Genomic DNA, 19,774 nt, shown 5'->3' with positions numbered 1-19,774 from the left:
CTCACTGGAAAGAGAGAGAACTCCACGATGTTAAAAGGAGAAGCTTCTCCGGCGAGAGAGACTGATATAGCCCTTACAAAAATTAGAATTACTTTTTATCTAAAATAAATAAAAAAAATTAGAATTACTTTTTTTTTTCTTTTCAAAATTCAAATGCAGGTTGTGTAAAAAACGTAATTGATTAGTCTAAAACAAGTAGAGTATAATTTTTTTTTTTGACAAAAAAAAAAAAAGTATAAATTAATTAAAGGTAAATTTTTTTTTTTTTTTTTTATAAATTAATTAAAGGTAAAATTCTTCTTTTTTTTTTTTTTTTTTGAGGAATGTTTTCTTTAGACTTAATTATATGGTAAAACCTATTAAACTTAATTATCAAGTAAGACTTTCTTTCATAATTCTTTTTAGAGTAAAATTTTAGATGCATTTCATTATATTCTCCAATTAAATTTAAACATATAATTGGTCAATATAACCATGATTTTTTTTTTTTAAGGAAACGTAATGTACTACATTAAATGTACTATTCCTAAGTTTTGTCTTATCTATATGAATTAAATGGTTATATTTTATGTCTTGAAAAATTCGACCCATTATACCACAAACAAGTAATCGTATTGATTCATATTGATTGTAGGTTAAGCATGTCAACCTGCAATTGACTCATTTCTTGGGCTAAACATATTTTAGAGGGAAGGAATATTTATGTTATAAATCCACTAATTCCTAAAGAAAAATCGATAGGAATTGTTTGTGAATTTACTTAATTTAATGTAGTTTTTCTCCTATTGACATATTAAGAGAGACAATGCACAAATACAACAACTTTGTTATTGTTAAATGTGATACAAAAAGGGATTATATGCATTTATTTATAGATATATGACATGCTTAATAGTATTGTCCCACATCACTCAAAACTATTGGTTTATTAGTATTCCATGTGCTTTTACTAATGTCACATGTGTTCATAAAAAATGCACATGTGATAAATGTGATTAATGTGCTAGACTACTAACCAAGCTACCATTGATTATCCAATTGTAATTAACTATTAATTAATTTTTCCAATCTAATTCCACCATTTATATATCATCCCTCTAAGTTATTGGGTTCCTAGTATTTCCTTCCCCTCTTAAACACCTTTCCCACAAGGTGGTATTGCCAAATGTTCATCTTGCTTCTTAATTAAAAGGGATCTTTAAGTGGAACAATTTTTTGGTAGCATCTTGATCACCATATTGACAAGCGGCCTCATGTACATTAAAGTTATTTCTTCATATATGTTCAAACTATGCTTAAATCCTTTAACCTTCAATGGTTCTTCAATCTTCAAGATCTTGTTAGTTCTTCAAACCTTGGATTAATCTTGGATCCTTAAGACCTCGTTTGAATTTTGAATCATTGGAATTTTTTGCTCTCTCATATTCAATTCATGGATCATACTTGGATTGCCAATTGTTGAATTGTGAAAACTTTAGAAGAGCCTCCATTGGTGCATCAAGGATTAGTATTTGAAACTGACAATGTATGCTACATACGTATTCCACCAAATTCACAAATAGTCTTGATGCCTCCATATATTGAAATCAACATGCGTCTCATTCCATGTAATAAGAGACAATGGAAACCACAAGCAATGGTGGAATATAGTCAAGAGTATGTGCAAATGTGGCTAGCACTCTCCACAAATCGTTACAAATGGTATCATAGCAAACTTGGTAACACCATGTGACTTAGGGGAACTATATTACAACATGAACCTTAATGATGACATTAAGAATTTAAGAGATTAAGATTATGACATCCCAAATCGGGTGAATTGAATTGTTTGAGTGTGTATTATGCAAATGTGTACTAAACCACAAAATGGGTGTTTACTATGTTGATCTTAAAATTACAATAGATTACAAGGAGCCTCAATTGCAACTTGTCTAGTCCTTGTGGGGTATAAGCACAAAATGGCTAACATTTTTTTATTGTTACAAAACAGTAGCATATGATAACGAGTGTGATCAATGTAAGTTGATGAAAATGTGTATGCAAATTGGTTAAGTTCATGCACTAATTTTGATCTATGGGTCATAGATGAGAGTTAAGTAGAGATAAAAACCATAGGAATAACATATGTACACAAATTGGCAAGGTTATGCTCAAAATGTGTTTTTAAATTTAGTCTAAAGGTAAAATAAATTTAACAACTATTAAGGTAGGAAGTTGTTATTGATAAATAAAAAAGTGGAATTAGTAGTGTTCTCACATATTAATAAAAATTGATAAATAAATTATTATGAACATTTTTATAAAATTACTTATAAAAAATGGAATTTTTATACAATTATCATGCATGTAGGCAATACTTGTGTTTTTACTAAGAAAGTCTATAGAAACAACAACAAAAAAAAAAATAAAATAAAATAAAAAAATAAAAAAAAATCATACATAGTGTGCACTTGGCATTGGTTAAAAAATTAGTTTTTTTTTTTTTACTATTTAGCTTATTTTTATTATTTTTTTTACTGTTACAAAACAGTAGCATATGATAAGGGGTGTGATCAATGTAAGTTGACGAAAATGTGTATGCAAATTGGTTAAGTTCATGCAGTAATTATGATCTATGGTTCATAGATGAGAATTAAATTGAGATAAAAACCATAGGAATAACACGTACACAAATTGGCAAGGTTATGCTCAAAATGAGTTTTTAAATTTAGTCTAAAGGTAAAATAAATTTAACAACAATTAAGGTAGGAAGTTGTTATTAGTAAATAAAAAAGTGATGTTAGTAGTGTTCTCACATGTTAATAAAATTTGATAAATAAATTATTATAAACATTTTTATAAAATTACTTATAAAAAATGGATTTTTTACACAATTATCATGCATGTAGGCATTACTCATGTTTTTATTAAGAGAAAGTCTATAAATACAAAAAAAAAAAAAATTCATATGCAATGTGTGTTTGGCATTGGTTACAAAAAACCAGCTTTTCTTACTATTTAGCTTATTTTTGTTACCATTTATGGGTCTTATTGCACTTTTTGGTACTATTTATGGGTTTTACTGTATTATTTCAGTTATCTTTTAGCTTTATTTACAGTACTTTCAGCAAAAAGTTTTCAGTTTCAGTAAAAAGTTTTTAGTTTTAGTAAAATAAGTCGTTCCCAAACGAACCTGTAATGTGATAAATTGTTAGTGAGATAAAAAAATAATGTTAAAGATGGGCCCAAATAAAAGCGGTCCAATTCAACTATTATAAATAATAGTTTAAAATTATTTGAGTATGCAATATTACTTTTTATTTATTAAGAGTTTGTTTGGATTTGCTTATTTTGCTGTAACTAAAAACTTTTTGCTGAAAGTACTATAAATAAATATAAAAGTTAGTTAAAATAGTACAGTAAGACCCATAAATAATACCAAAAAGTACAGTGAAACTCATGAATAGTAATAAAAATAAACTGAATAATATAATAATTAGGTTTTTTTTTTAATTTGAAGTCAAACTCAAGTTACTAGTAGCTAAATGGTTATTCCCTGTATATATTTTATTATTATTTATTTTTGGGTTAATCCAACAACAACTTTGGACAAAACTTTTAATTATGAGACAATTGATGGAGACTAGTCGACTAGAGATGCTCAGGTTGTCTTGCAATCACATTTTGATGCTTTTGTTTCTTCTTTTTTTTCCTCTAATAGTGGGATTGCGGTAGCAAAGTACTCATGCATAATAAACCAGCTTCCCACTACCTGAGCTTGTAGACCAACATAGGAGGCTTGGGCTTGGGCTTGGGCTTGGGCTTGGGCCGTTAGGTTTAATCATTATTATTATTATTATTATTATTTTAAGTTACTTTCAACCTTTAACATTATCACTCTTTTGTGTTTTTCTCCATGAGGATTGAGGCAAGAGGGTGGGAGATAAATCTCTCTCTCTCTCTCTCCAATTCCAACATTATCACTCTTTTGTGTTTATTATTATTATTATTATTATTATCTTCTTTTTAAGAACTGACTTTTTGATAATTTTTTTATCAATTAGACGAGAACATGTATTTTTTTGGTCCACTTTTGGGTCAATTAGAGAATCGTAATTATGTTAATATTCACACAGAACATACCCTTATTTTATTTTATTTTATTTATTTATTTTTTGTGGAAAAACAATAACTTCATTTCATTTAACTTTGAAAGAAAACATTACAAAGCTTCATTGGCAATTATAACAACAATACAGTTAGGATAGTCTTAATCCATACATTCTCTAAATCAAGTTTTTATTTTTGCATTTCAAGCCATCCAACGAGCAACTTCATTAACCTTTCTATCACATGTGAGAAGTCCCATTTTCCTACTGCTCTGGCAGCAACTTTTGCATCCTCGATTATAGGACATACATAAAAATTATTAAAATAAAAGAATAAGAAGATAAGTATATGTTGATGATGAAGAAAAGAATTTAAATGAGGAAATAATTTCGCAAGATGATGAACATTATGATAATATTAACTTAGATAGAGTTGATTAAACATTAATCAATTTGAATGTGTATGTTATAAACACATATTAATTTGATTTATTTAGATAGTTTTGTTAAATATTATTTCATAAGTAATAATTAAATGAGATTAAATTCTATAACGATGGGGTGTAAAACCCATGTTTTACACAATCCAATAAGTGATTACTACATCAGCATTTTACTTAAAATTCAATACATATTACCACACCTAATAACATCTTGAAAGATTTTCAATTTGGTTGGATTTATATATGGGTATTAGAATTGATTGGGTATAATTGTATTTATTTTTAAATATGTGATAAGATGATGTGGCATGTTGGGATTGGAAGAGTAAAACATGAGTTTTACACCACGTCTTTATAGAATTTAATCTCTAATTAAATTAGTTATTAGTTGAATCTATTTTGAATATATATAAATATGCATTTTATATGTATATCTATAATTTTTTTTATAAAATTTTTTTGGTGTTTATATATCGTACGATACACAATACGATACAATACGATACATTAATAATTTTTTTTAATATTCCTAGCATTAGTTGATAATGTCTATAAGCCTCGTCACATTAAACCTAGAAATGGATTGAAAAAGATTCGCTAGAACTTTCTCCACATCAATGGCTGAAGTGCAACCTGCTGTAAGTGCAAGAACAGATGGTGAAAGAGTTGAGCTCATGAAAGTTAAAAGTTCCTTCTCTTTAGATTTTCAAATCTGGTAATCTAGATTGAGTATTGCAGTAATTGAACCAGAAAGATCTTTGAGAAATCAGAAAGATCTTTGAGAAATTTCTCTGGAATCGGTTGAAACTCATCAAGTAAATCGAACATTGAGTTATTTTCAAGCACCATAGTAATCTAATGCTTCCAAACAATATAGTTTGTACTATCCAACTTGACAGTCTTCATATACACCATGTTAAAAAGAAGCAACAGAGGCTGAGTCATCAAGTTCACATACAAAGTTGTAGTTGAGGGAGCCATTGCTGAAGTGCTCAAATTAGAAGTTGAATTAGATGATACATTTGATACCATGAAGAAATTCTGTGTTTCTTAAGCTAAGCAATAATGGAGGAATTTAGAGAGGGAGAGAGCCAGTAGATAAAACTTGTATATGCTTTCATAAAAATAATTCAATACACAATGTATATATTTCTACATCCCTCAACTCACTAACTGAATACTAAAACTGACTCCACAAATATCGAATTTTCAGCGTGATCCACGCTTCTCTAATAGATTGGGCTTACGGGGGAGATCGACCATAACTGCTATAACTGTATTTTGTATTTCATGGAGGGAAAGGATGGCTTAGACAAAACACTGTCTTGTTTTGATCTATGCACATCTTTTAGTAAATCGGCTTCATGTGACTTAGTTATTTCACATGTGATCTTTCGAAATGATTTTTCCACACGTGTGACATGTGTCCTTAGACGAAATATAGTTTTGTGCCAATTTTTTTTCATAAACGTTGTCATTTGTTGCAATCTTTGTTTTAGAGTGAATCTAATGTTTAACGCTTGTCATTTAGGATTTGTCGTGAAATTTTTGTGAATGTGTAGCATTTCTTAAAAAAAAAAAAAAGGCAAATGAACTTGTTTGATGGAGAGAGGAATAACTTAATGGGGGAGGATAATTAACTGGGCTGTTACGGAGGGAAGCCAAAAAAATTGTGGAGGTATTAAATAATCAAGAATAATTGAAAAAAAAATGTTTTGGATCAAAAATAGCTTTAAATATTTTTGCATACTTACCATTACATATATAACTTTTTATTTTTTATTTTTTATTTTTTTGATAATTGAGGAAGGAGGATTTATTAGATTTGAATCTTGAATGAATGTCTTATTTGAAAACACCAAAAAGTACCATCTAGTTGAGCTATATGATTTTAGGTGACTTTTATTTTTTATTTTTTGGGAGTGCAATATCTGAGTCCAGGAAGCAAAAGCAGTTTGTTATTTTGAAATAACTGATATAATGACTGCTTGCATTGGTGCTTACCCGGGCCAATAGTTGGAGATGGTTTGTAAGTGGCTAGTTATTCAACCATTATTAAGTTTAAGGTTGGAGCGCATCAACGGTTGTGGCTATTGAGGGATAGTGACGTTCACTAAGTAATTGGCTTTGAAAGAAGGGTCATGCTAACAAGTACCCTTAGAACAATAATTAACAATCCATTTTAGAATAGTTTTGACACTATTTTTATGAGAAATAAAAAAAATCTATTAAAACATAAATTGCTTTTTTTTTTTTTTTTCATAAAAACTTTCTCAAATCTTTAGAGCATAGCTTGCCATCAACCATTGCAGTAGTTCATATACTTGATTATGACAAGAAATCGAGAAGTATTAACCACTAATCAATGCCATTCATATATAAACATGTAAATTTATTTAAGAATAAGGCACTTAATTATGTTTTTATTACTTGATTAAAAATAGTGCTTTAAATCATGCTTGAGACATGAAAGCTCGAAAATGTGTTGAAAACACAAGAGCTGTTTAGACCCCCAAATTAAAGTTATGGTTCGATAGATTTTACACTAACTTAATACTAAGTGTAGAATAGTGTAAATGCGAGTTGATAAACAAACAAGCTATTTTAATCCATAATCATGACAACACAACAATAAATGGAATATAAAAGAATAGGGAAGAAAGATGCAAACACAAGATAACATGCTGATGTGTTATCGAAAAGGAAACTGAAGAACTCGGTGAAAAACCTTTCCGTCGCCCTCTAAGCGATAATCGATCCACTAGACAATCAGTTGGGATACATGGGTTAGCAAAAGATCCTCTAAGCCTAATCTACCCGATGTACCTAAGCCCTCCAAGCTCTTACTCCAACAAGGCTTCTTGAAACCGTGTCTTGTCTAGTTCTCCAGATTTTACAACAAGCTCCATGTTGCATCTGCTATCCTTGGTTTCTTCAAATACTTCCCAGCAGCCCCAAAACCTCACTTGACACTCTGAAAGGTGTGATATNTTTTTTTTTTTTTTCATAAAAACTTTCTTTAAATGGATTGTTAACCATTACTCTAAGAGTATCCTTTAGCATTTCCTTAAAAGAAATAGATTCGGATGGTAAACTGAACAGTTTAATATTAACTGTATTTAATTTTTTTTTCAAATAAAAAATAGATAGAAATATAAAGGGAAAAAAGAGAGTATGACGTGGTAAAAGAGTAACAAAATAGAGAGAAAATCAAGATTATTGTAAACACATTGAAATATATACCAAATTATGATGAGGGCGATGTATTGGATAAAAATATTTTATCATGGGAAGCACATCTGAATCTTAATAAAGGAAATCCATATTTTCTTCATGGATGTCTTTGCTACTCTTGTCCTTGTCCTCATACGAGAACAACGTTTACAATTTTGTATAAGTTGTATTGCAAAAGACTTTTTAAGATTTGTCCAAAGGAATCGTAAAATTAATTTCATTTAGAACATTGTGGCTTATTCTTGAATCTAAATGTCAAAAGCAAGATGAACTATGTTTACACTTATTATATTGGGGTTAAGTAACCAAATGGAACTTTGCCACATTCAGCAACTGAATAGCTCATTGCTTTTTATTTTATAATTTTTTTTCCAATTATAAACATATAAATTAAAGTATATGAATGTGTAAAGGCAAAGAATATATAAAGCTCAAACCACCCAAAATAATTTAAACTATTTTCTCAAAAAAAAAAAAAAAAACTTTGGATGTTCTTATTGAAAAGACTAGGAGGTGTCAACCAATTGAGTTACAAGATTCTTAACATTTTTTTTTTTGAAATAATTGTTATAATGAATAATGATTGCTTGCATTATGATAATTTTATATTAATGAGTATTTATCATAAATATGCTTTACATGGAACTATACATTAAACTATCTATTCTATTATTTAAAAAATTATTAAAAAATATATTAATATATTGATCTGTAAAATTGCAAGGTCTTAGAGATCAACTAAAAGCTAAACTAGATTTTATATATACTATATAAATTATAGATTATAGTTTTATTGTAGACGAAGATAACCAATTGAGGCAACCATAATTTTCATGATCTAACTTTGTTATATTTTATTATATAATATATGTCGTTTTACATGACTAGCAGTTATATGTGCAACGACAAACAAAATTAGTAATAGGACCTGCTTGTCCAGTTATTTGAGTACATACTCCATAACTTCCTTGAAATAAACCGTATATTGCTATGCACCTGGTATTACACCAAAACGCATTGCAACCGCTAATGAAATATCTTATGTCTGTAGTGCACGTTTTAGAACTACTTGGATTGTTGTATTTGGGCTATCAACCTCTCAATGGTATGGAAATGGAGAGGTAGGAGTTGAGGAAAATTCACAAGCAATTGTGTAGAGAAATGTGGGTATAACAATCTCTAACTCTCAAGGTTTGTGGTTAGGGTTTTCTTTCAGAAGCACTCCTTAACATTTGTGGGTAATGTCGGTATATATAGTGTGGGTACAGAAAGTGTGCATTAGATAGTACAGTCTGGCAAAACAGAATGTTTTGCGGGTGTCTCGCGGGAAGGCCTTACCCGCGAGCTACTCGTGAAACACAGTTGTCTCTATCTTGTCCTGACTCTTCGCATTCCAGCATGTGCAAGTCACATGGATCACTTCGCGGGATGCAAAGTCGCGAGCTACCTGTGAAAACCTCTTCAGTCTTCAATTGCTTGAGTCTTCACGCACTCTCTCTCTATCACACAACCCTTACAATTAAATCCTACAATAATTATAGGGTACAAAAGATTGAATAAAATTACAATCAAATTTGGCACGAAATAAAAGCCAACAAAATACATAGTTGTAAATTTCAACTTTATAATCTCCCCATTTGGCTATTCTGTGACAAAACTCCTAAAATAGACTTTAGACTTAAACGTGAGTTTGAAAATAGTGGCAAAACTCACTCACACCTAATTAATCTAGAAGTTGTGATGCACTTGCACATATATACTTGTAACCTGAAACACTTGCACACAAACACAACTTTCATTAAGCTTATAACAGGTTGAATACATGTTATGTACATGAGCAAGTAAAGTGCGATCAAGTTTGTAAACACAACAAAACAAGTAAGCATATATTGATCAAACAGGAACAGTCATTAAAGAATGACTACAATGAACATTTAGCTAGTAAATACTCATCCGAACATGCAATGCAATTAAGAACAATCAAAATCATGGTTATCAAAATCCCGATCCGGATCCTAGGATTTTACGATCTCACCTGCTCAAAACAATCAAGATCTTTCAAGGATCTTTGCGATCATTCAAAATCAGTAGGATTGTACAATTTTGACGATCCCAAATGACCTTGATTTCTTGTAATCTTCTTTAACTTGATAGAAGGCTCAGTTGAACCAAAATGAAAAATAAAATCCCAATAGACCAAAATTTTCCACTCTAATGTAGCGAGAGCATCAGTTGGACCAAAATAAAAAATGTTCCAATAGAGTGTCACATTTTGAGATTTTTGGACTCTTTAAATAATGTTTACAAATAGATGTAGTGATGTATGGTAATTATATTAATGAATGTATAATTTATGTGATTATTAAACATACTAATGTGTATTTTTTTAGTTTTTTTTTTCTCAAATAATGTAGGATTTTATGATTCACAATCCGGTCATACGATCCACGATTTCACCTACCTCCCACGATCCTATGTAGGATCCCGATTTTGACAACCTTGATCAAAAAGATTAATTGCATGTCCAACACTCAACCAATGCAAAATACACGAAGTATTTGCATCTAGGAAACAAGATCCTACTAGGGTACAAGAGTGAGGTACTTAAGACATATTAACAATTTCTTAAAAGCACCAAAAAAAAAAAAAAATGCTACAACACATTGAGATATCTTAGGCCTAGGATCGACCCAGCTCATGACTCGTGAGGGCTCATGTCTTAGGACTCAACAATTAGCCACATCATGGCCCAAGTCTAAGAATACAATAGTCATTATCCACATCGTGGCCCAAGTCTAAAGACCCAAAAGTCTTTTCTTAAAAGGGATCAAATTTAAAGTGTAGGTGAATCACAACATGCTCTGGGTCCCAATATGATAATCTATAACGTTAAAAGAATGTGTTGCCCTAGTGTGGGGTGTGAGATGCGGACCTACTTTAACTATTCTATATTATATTCCCGAATATGTATTATTAAAAATAAAGGTACGAAGAAATACATAATATTTATTTAAAAAAAGTATAATGGATGTATAAAACTCGCATTCTTTAGAAGATTTAAGCAGAGATGACGCTTGACATTGTTTTGAAGGTCTGGAGGAAGATCAGGTATCAGGTTTCCACATAAACATCTTCGTCTTCTTCAAATCTCTGATCTATGTCCTCATAATATACTTTTAATGGTACTATCGAAGCCCCTCATGATTTTTTGTTGTTTTTGTCGTTTACTTGACTTCATCTTTTGCGTACCTTATCCCAATTTTTAACAGATTTTGTTGCTGTCCACTGCACGTACATCTAACCCACCCTCTACTAGTCAGTTCAATTCACCAATCTTACCGTGTATAACATTAAAATTAATTATATTTTACAATCATACATCTCATTGTTCAACACTAACTCCATGGGAACACTCACCCCGAAAATAGAAAGTCAATGAGTTGTGCATTTTATACGGCAAAATTTGCCAAATGGTATATTTTTGCAAAAAAATTTAGGGTGCGTGGCATGAGTTCAAAGTTAATTAGTTAGTTAGACGTGTTTTGAAAATCGATTTTGGCAAAATCGACTTTGGGCTGGAAAATAAACGCTATAGTGACGTTTTTTTAGTGGCGGTTTGTAAAACGCACTATAGGTACCCTATAGTGGCGTTTTTTATAAACGCTGCTATAGGCACTAAAAAAACGCCACTATAACGTTCATTTTCCAGCCCAAAGTCGATTTTGCCAAACTCCGATTTTCAAAAACAGTCTAACTTACTAAATAATTTGAATGCATGCCACGTGCCTAATTTTTTGGAAAAATATATTATTTGGCAAATTTTGCCNGTGGGGTGTGAGATGCGGACCTACTTTACAAAATTCTTGAATTAACATTATGCTTAAGCCTAAAAATGCATTCAAATCTCACCAATTGCACCACCATCTCTGCCAATATCTTACTTTTTTTTTTTCTTCAATTGTTTTTCTAGTGTGTGATATTGGCACTTTTTTCACGTCATCTAATTCTGTTGTAGTTAAAAAAAATGCCCCAAAAAGCAAATCACAATAAAGGTAAATGCCTTATAAAGAAAATTACAAAATAGGTAAATATCTCAAAAAGAAAACTACAATGAAAGTAAATATCATAAGATAAACTACAGGGTAATTCCATATTTTAAGAATATACCATGCCTATGGAAAAAACAAAAGGATATACCACATGTGGTATGTGTAATTTACATTATATAATATCGAGAAAAAAAAATGTGTCCTATCACCGATGTATCATGGTGTCCATACATTGCACTAGTAACACAAATGAATGAAACATAATGGGCTACTACTAACAAACTTGAATAATTACAAGGTGCAGACATATGTTACCCTAAACAATTTACTCTAATTCTACCATTACCATTTTCACAATCCATAAAAAAAAAGAAGAGCAGCAGCTCTATAACTAGAAGAAAAAAAAAAAAAAAACTAACCAGTCCATCAAAACTAACTTAGTACATGTTAGACATCAAAACAAACTATTGCTTTGCAACAACAGTGTCAGATTCGTTGTAAAATAGAAGGTTCCTTCGATTCAACAACAGCATCATCTGTCTTTGGGTGATCGCGGGTGCCCACGCCAACGTCGTTGTACACGGGAAGCGGCCTGGGATTGCAGTTCTTCGGGGCCAAATTGTGACAACTTAGAATGCCATATTTGCTTCAAGTCGGAGGCCATTATTAACTACCCAGGAGAGAGCACAGCAGTAATATAGGAGCATAAACAATGATAAAATAGATGATAAAGAAGAAAATAGCAAAACAGATATATTCAAAAATAAGTTAAAACAGAGTATGGAATATGAAAACTGAAACTGATAAAATCTTACTTGAAAATACTTCTGTCTTGATTAAACTTGAAAACAAACTGTCTTTGATACAAGCTTGAAAATAAAACACTGTCTGAAGAGTTACAAAATTACAAAATAAACTGTCTGAGAAGAAGGGTACAAGATTACAAAAAGGAGTTACAAAAGTCTTCTGAAAGGGATGGCTATTACAAGGCTTTCTAAAAGGCTTTCTAAAACTTTCTCTGGAGCTTGACTTGGAAATTGAACTTTGAAATTGGGACCTTAGAATTGGACCTGTCTTCTGTCTTCGGAGTCTGTCCTTTTATAGATGAAGTGAACCATGGTAAGTCTCTAAAAGTAACCTGAGTTAAGTAAAGTGAACTCAAGTTAATCTGTCGTTAGAATCTTGAACAGTAACTTAAAATATCTTATCTTATCTTTTTCTGAATTCCTTTTTGCGCATGTTGATGAATAGTAGACTTTGGCTATCTGTCAGGAAGCATGCTGGTGAATAGTGTCTGTCAGGAGGCATGCTAGTGAATAGTGATCTGTCCTGTGTCTCTGGTGAATAGTGATCTGTCCTGTGTCTCTGGTGAATAGTGATCTGTCCGGAGTGAATAGTGATCTGTCCTATTTGTCTGTGTGAAAATATCTTTTGTCTATCTTCTCTTCTGTCCATCTTCTCACTCTGCATCAGTCTGTATCTGCATAATTATCATAATCTATCGGATCAGGGTTATACTCATACTCCTCATACTGCTCATGCTCATCGGGGCACCTCCATAATCATTGCATAAAGCGCAATATGAAATTAGAATGAAAACAGGAACACGATCCTTGGCTGTCATTAATCTGGGATCTTTAACAATCCTTCTTTTCCTAATAAGCCGTCTTGCTGAAGGTCTTGGACCATACACAGCTATCCTATCAGTGTAGCCATATAAGTGGAAATCTCTGTCTAAGTCTTTCTGCACTTCATAAATCTTGTTACACTTGAAATTAGACCATTCTTGAGCTAGAGCACTTGGGTCATCAAGTGATAAGAAAGTATCTCCTGAATACCAGTTATTCAGGAAGAAAAGCCCCAATCATGGATAAGAACCAAAATATGTGCTGGCTGAGATTCCATATAATAACTACTGTCCCATACTGGAAGTGTACTCCAGGTTTCCATCTTCATATAATTAAGTCCTCCAATCTGTGCTGCTGCTTCTTTAATGACTTTGGGGAATAAACTAATCTGAATTGCAGAAGTTATCACTAATTTGCTAATAAACCCTGCTTCTAACATTTCAGATAACCATAAAGGATCACAAATTACTGGATCTTCTGTCTCTGTATTGATAAGTAATCCCGGGTAGGGATCATATCTGTCACTTGTTCTTTCATAAACTCTGTCTGCATTTCCAAAACTCTCATACCATGTAGCTTTATGAGATAACCATATTTCGCCTGTCATATCTTCTGTCCTGATAAATGCTGTAGAAACAAGTACCTTAAAAAGATGCATCCACCTGTCATAAGAACTGGTTAAAGCTGTATGGGTTAATATTTTCTGTTGGATTTCAGGAAGTAAATTTCTGATGGCAAGCCTCGTTTTTTTGCTGAATCTTAGGGTGGAGCTTTGAAAAGCTTGTTCCCATAAGATAGCTTTTTAGAGACTGTGATTCTGTCTTTGTGGAGCTTGAATCTCCATCCTCCTTGCCAGGGAGTTGACAACCGAGAGCTTCAATAAATGCCCCGGTGTCAACAAGGTGTAATTCCAAAGCCTGAAGGGTCTTTTGGAATAAGTCTTCTGTTTAAGGGTAAAGCTGCCTGTAAATTATCAAGAAGTAGTTTAATGGGAAGAGGGGAGGTCTTGTAAATTCTCCGTCCTGAAACATGAGATCAGTGTTGAGCACTTTTGCAGCATTTTATACTGAATAGTCACCAAGAGTCGGTGATAAATGAGGCACCATTGTGAGACGAGTGTCACGAAGTGTCCCCATGCATAGCTAAACTTCCAAACTCATGTTTCTGTCTCGAGACACAATTTTGCCCATACCTAGGCTAAAAAATTTTGTGACATTCCATTAATCTAGGCTTTTTCAATGGAAACGTCTAGAGTTCAAATCTCACCTCCTCATTATAACTATTAAATTTATCAAAAAATTAATAGTATCAATTTAATACTACTACTAATAATAATTGGATGATTAGCATATTAAATTATTGATGTGTCATACTTCTTGTCTAGAAATCACACACTCTCTCTTCTTCATTTAGTACAGTAAATGGTATATTACAAACCTCTCTCACATTCATACTAGTCCAATCTATGAAACTAATGCTTAATAAAGGTTACTTTTATGTGAGAGAAAGATGTTATACATTAGATTTACTGAATAAGTCAAAAAATAATAAGGGGCCTTTTTTCTATAAAGAAAAGAAGAGAGAGAAAAGAATTGGGTACTCACCTGCAAATTTCCCATTAAATATAAAAATAGTACCAATCCAAAGATGGAAATACCAAGTGCAAAGCAGTTTTCCCATATGCAGTTACTTGTTTCAAGGTTTTGACCAAGAGAACTGCAAAAATGTCATAACTATAACGTATGAGACACTAATCTTAAAGATTTAAAACTACGACGCAAAAAATAAGAATTTAAACATTTTTAGGGGAAATGAATAAGTTAGGAGGAGATGTACGTACGGTCCTATGCTTGGGCCTTCAAGATTACAAGTTTATGGCCTTTGGAGAAATACGACCTCCCCTTACATTAATGAGAAAATTTTCATGATGAAAAGAAAAAAGAAAAGAAAAACAGCCATCACCACAGGCCTAATAAGGGAAGAAAACAACAATTGAAGACCAATATTGAACTCAAACTCTATCACATGCCGCTATTTCCTTTTTATTTCGGATGAGTCAATGTCTTAGTCTTATACCTCTGTGTATATGGCAGCAGCGGCGGAGCCAGGAATTTTCGTTTGGGGGGGTCAAGTTGCAACTCTAATATATTTATTAAGACAACCCCCACATTCACTTATACACACGCTTTTTTATTATATAAACACACTTTTTTATTTGATAAGTTATATATACACACACCAAACAAAAACAAAAAGAGCTTAGTAATTTTAATCAAAATTATGTTTGGTGGCAATCTTTCATAAAATAAAATTCATTTTTACTATTTTTATATAGTGAAATTCTTAAAAAATTTTATTTTCGATACGAATTATCAAATTTTATACTAAAGTAAAAAATCTTTCAATTGAACTAATAAAATTTTTAAAACATAAATGATCCAAAACTTGGAGGAATAAGTTAAGCTTCAAACATATTTGGTGTTATCTTGCTCTAACCCATTATGTAGTAACTAAAAAGACATTTCATGTATAGTTTTAGTGACATTATTTTTTTTAATAAGTCAATGACTTGTTAATTGCCACATAACTGGTTGAAAAAGATATAGATTAAAATATGTTTAGTGCCAAACTTTATCAAATATTTAACAGACATAAGAGCATATTTTACAATAAAAAAATAGAATTGTGAAAAATAATGTTATGTTTCTATAATTATTAAACCAAATTTTTTTTTTTTTAAGAGCATCATTGGACAAATCAAATATTTGGGGGGAGGGGAGGAGGGGGCAACTCTATTTTTGTAGACTAAATTTTGAAAAAATTAAAAAAATTATATAATATTTAAAAAAATTTCAAAATTTTGGGGGGCCATGCCCCCACCCTTACACGTAGCTACGCCCCTGTATGGCAGAGAAGAAGCTACCAAAAGTTACACCAAAAATGTATCGGGAAATGACTATAGAGCAATAGACAAGAAAGTATGACTGTGACACAGATGTTACTTCTTGACCACAACATTTTTAAAAAAAAAAATATATATTTGCCTAGTTCGATACTTCTTTGATATTTAAAAATATCTATTAGCTAAGTAGCAAAGAGCAGGGAAATTATTATTATTATATAAGATAAAANTGAACTTTGACCCTTACCCTCCACATCCCACAAGCTTTAATACTTTTAGAGTGATCACTGATCATCACATCAAAGGTGTGTGGTGGTAAGAGTAGGGAAATCATTGGTTTAACAAATGTGTGAGGGTCAATCTTCCACCCACTTCATATCCAAAAAAACAACAGACAAGCGTGTAAGGACAACTAATGTTCTTGAAAATTTTAAACTAGGGGAAATCAAACTATTTTAGTCCTAGTGTGTTCAAATATCAAATTAAGAATTGATTGAGATAGCTTTAATATGGAATATAGCAAAAAGTCTAATATGTGCAAACCTCAGATTTCGCATGTCCCACCAGAAACTGTAAAATAATTTTTGTGGAAAATCTTCAGATTCTAAGACACCAGATTGAAGGGCTTTAAGAAATATTCCAAAGTTAAAGGACGTTTTATTTTCAGTATTTAAAGAGAAAATATCATTTATAAAAGACAGATTTCCAAAACTGTGGTCACAATCAAAAGAAATTCCAACACATCTACTACGATTTTGATCACACTCTTCATGCCAACAAGCCGCCAGTCGTTGAGTAGAGAAAAAATACCAGAAGGCTCCCAATACCTAAAAGACCAGAAAATCATTAAACATCAATAAATTCTGTAGATATCCTATGTCCCAACTAAATATTATTAATTGTTACAACAAGAACAATAATAGCAAGAGAAAAAAGAGAATTCTATAGACATGAAACTTCTATTTATTAATTGAGAATTCCTCATCATCTGATGGCTATTATCTTACTCAGGCCAATTGCAAGCCTAACCTCATCATTTAAACTAGTATCAATAGACAGTAAGATGGTTAAAACACCCATTGAGAATAACACTCGATTACATGTTTATAACAATGATCCTCTTCGCAGTCTACACTTCACAAGCAGAACTGGTTAGGAGTGCAGTCTATATCTAATACTCGACCAAATATCTCTTACACAATACACATTGTTAATCAATTTGTTAGAGATATATATTAGACAGATATTAGCCCAATGTAATAGGCCCAAGCCCAGTCCTACTTGTACTAGTAGTCTAGGGTTTAGTCGCCTATATATACTCATGTTAGGGTTTATTATAACACAGGTTATTGTACTACACTCCTATACAATAAAGATGTAGCCCTTAAGGGATTCCTCCGTGGATGTAAACCGTCAAGGCTGAACCACGTAACCCTCGTGTTCTTGATGTTCCTATTCTATGCTTCCTCTTCCACATCCACTTTAGCATACACAACATGGTATAACACATTGCGTTTGATAATATTATCCATTTAACATGGTATCAGAGCTAATATTCAACACAATTCATGGCAGCAGCTCAATCATCCTATTATGATGTTTTTCTTAGGATCCTTCGAGATCTAAAAGGCATTTTTTTCATAGAATTAATTTATTCTTCCAGTCGTTATTAGCACTCCGGGCATACACTAATGCCAAATTGCCAACTAGGTAGGAGATCCCAGTGATTATCGTTCCATCATGGGATTTTGTTTCAACTCTAGGATTCTCATATATCTTAATGCAGCCAGACAAAATTGCTACAATTGAGAAGTTAATATAACATTCAGCTTCGGTATTGAAGTGAGTAACAACAATTTGCTTCTAGCTGCATTAAGATATTGGACAGTCCCTGTACACATTGTTTGTTAAGTTCATTGCAACACATCGTTCATCCCATTTAACAAAGGATAGAGTTTGTGAAAGATTGTCAATATAGTATTTGTGAAAATTAATAACATTCAATAATCTCAAATGACAATCAGCTTGGTTGGAAAGATAAGATACTTGAAAAATATATCTAACAAAAAAATTAATCAACCCTGATTGTTATAAGGGATTACTACATATTTGTTGAAATGTCAGGGGTCAAGCTCCAGCCCCCTGACCCCCGGTCTTCCCCCTAAATAAATCGGCTCACGGGTTGAACAAAGAAAAGGGGATATAAACCATGTTGGAATGTCAAGGATCAACCCTTGAGTCCCCTGGCCCACGTAAATCGGCTAACAGATTGAACAAAGCAAAGGGGATATAAACCAGGTATTGTAAATCATTAATATTAATTATAAAACACAAAGAGTCATCTCACAAACAAGTGCTTTAGATCGCACACAAATAGTGGGTTCCAGTTAGCTCAACTGGAAAAATCTTTAATGGTTGAATAAGAGATTTGAAGTTCAATTCCCGCCTACACTAAATACTGAATAGTATCTTGATCTGATGATAAAAAGCTATCATCAGAGTGGACGCCATAAATTAAAACTCTCTTTCAAAAAAAAAAAAAAAAAAATCGCACACAGACATGAGTTATAGCCTTTACATTTCCACCACTGCACCAGGCATTCATATAAGAGGTTTAATCCACACAAGTCCAAAAAAAAAATATAAAGTGAAACCTTTGGAATCTATAATTTTTTTCATATGTGGGTTCATTTGGAATAAATGTTTATTAAAGATGACAAAACATTGATAAAATATCAAAACTTGCCAAGATTAAATTCAATGAATGTGAAATAACTCTCAAATCAAACTTACATGACCAACAAGGATGCATAGAATGAAATTCAATGAAGCTTTGACCAGCACGATTCTATCAAATTTCTTGTTATTTGTTATTAGTTTCTTCCAAGATAGGTAGATTTGAGTAACTCTTGGCACATATTGGAAGAGAACAATAGAGTTCAAGAATTTTACTTTTTTTGAAGATTTTGTGCCTCTCATTTCTGAGAAAATAGTCAGAGTCACCACCTGAACATATTATAAGAAATTTAGTGTTTAGAGCCAATGGATAGAATCCATCTGTAGGACAATGATAACTTAAAGAAAATAAAGAATATGGATGTAGTGGAAATTAAACTAGGGTCTGTTTGGATAGCACTTATTGTTGCTGAAAGTTGCTAAAAACTAATTGTTGCTGAAGACACTGTAACAAAATCATTTTAAAATATATGAATAGTACCGTGTAACCCATTTTTAATATTTTTAATGTGTGAACAGTGCATAAACAGTGCGTAAACAGTGCACGCACAGTACATGCACAGTAAATTTTGTCCCCCAAAATCAAAAAAGCCGGCCAAAAAAAAAAAAATACACAAAACGCAACTTTACTTTGAGTAAGAAAAATTGCTATCCAAACGCAGGCTAGGATCTAATCCTTAGTGGTCAAAGTCTG

At 31.8% G+C, this 19,774-nt stretch overlaps 1 protein-coding gene across 2 annotated transcripts in view; it reads right to left on the bottom strand.

Annotated features, from left to right (window-relative positions):
- LOC111986598 (cyclic nucleotide-gated ion channel 1) overlaps window positions 1–19,774 on the bottom strand; it is a 59,504-nt gene that overhangs the window by 35,340 nt on the left and 4,390 nt on the right. The window lies entirely within an intron of this gene.

Source organism: Quercus suber, unplaced genomic scaffold (genome assembly GCF_002906115.3).
Source record: "Quercus suber isolate HL8 unplaced genomic scaffold, Cork oak 2.0 scaffold_379, whole genome shotgun sequence".
Lineage (NCBI taxonomy): Eukaryota > Viridiplantae > Streptophyta > Magnoliopsida > Fagales > Fagaceae > Quercus > Quercus suber.
This window is presented reverse-complemented; position numbering and strand designations above follow the sequence as displayed.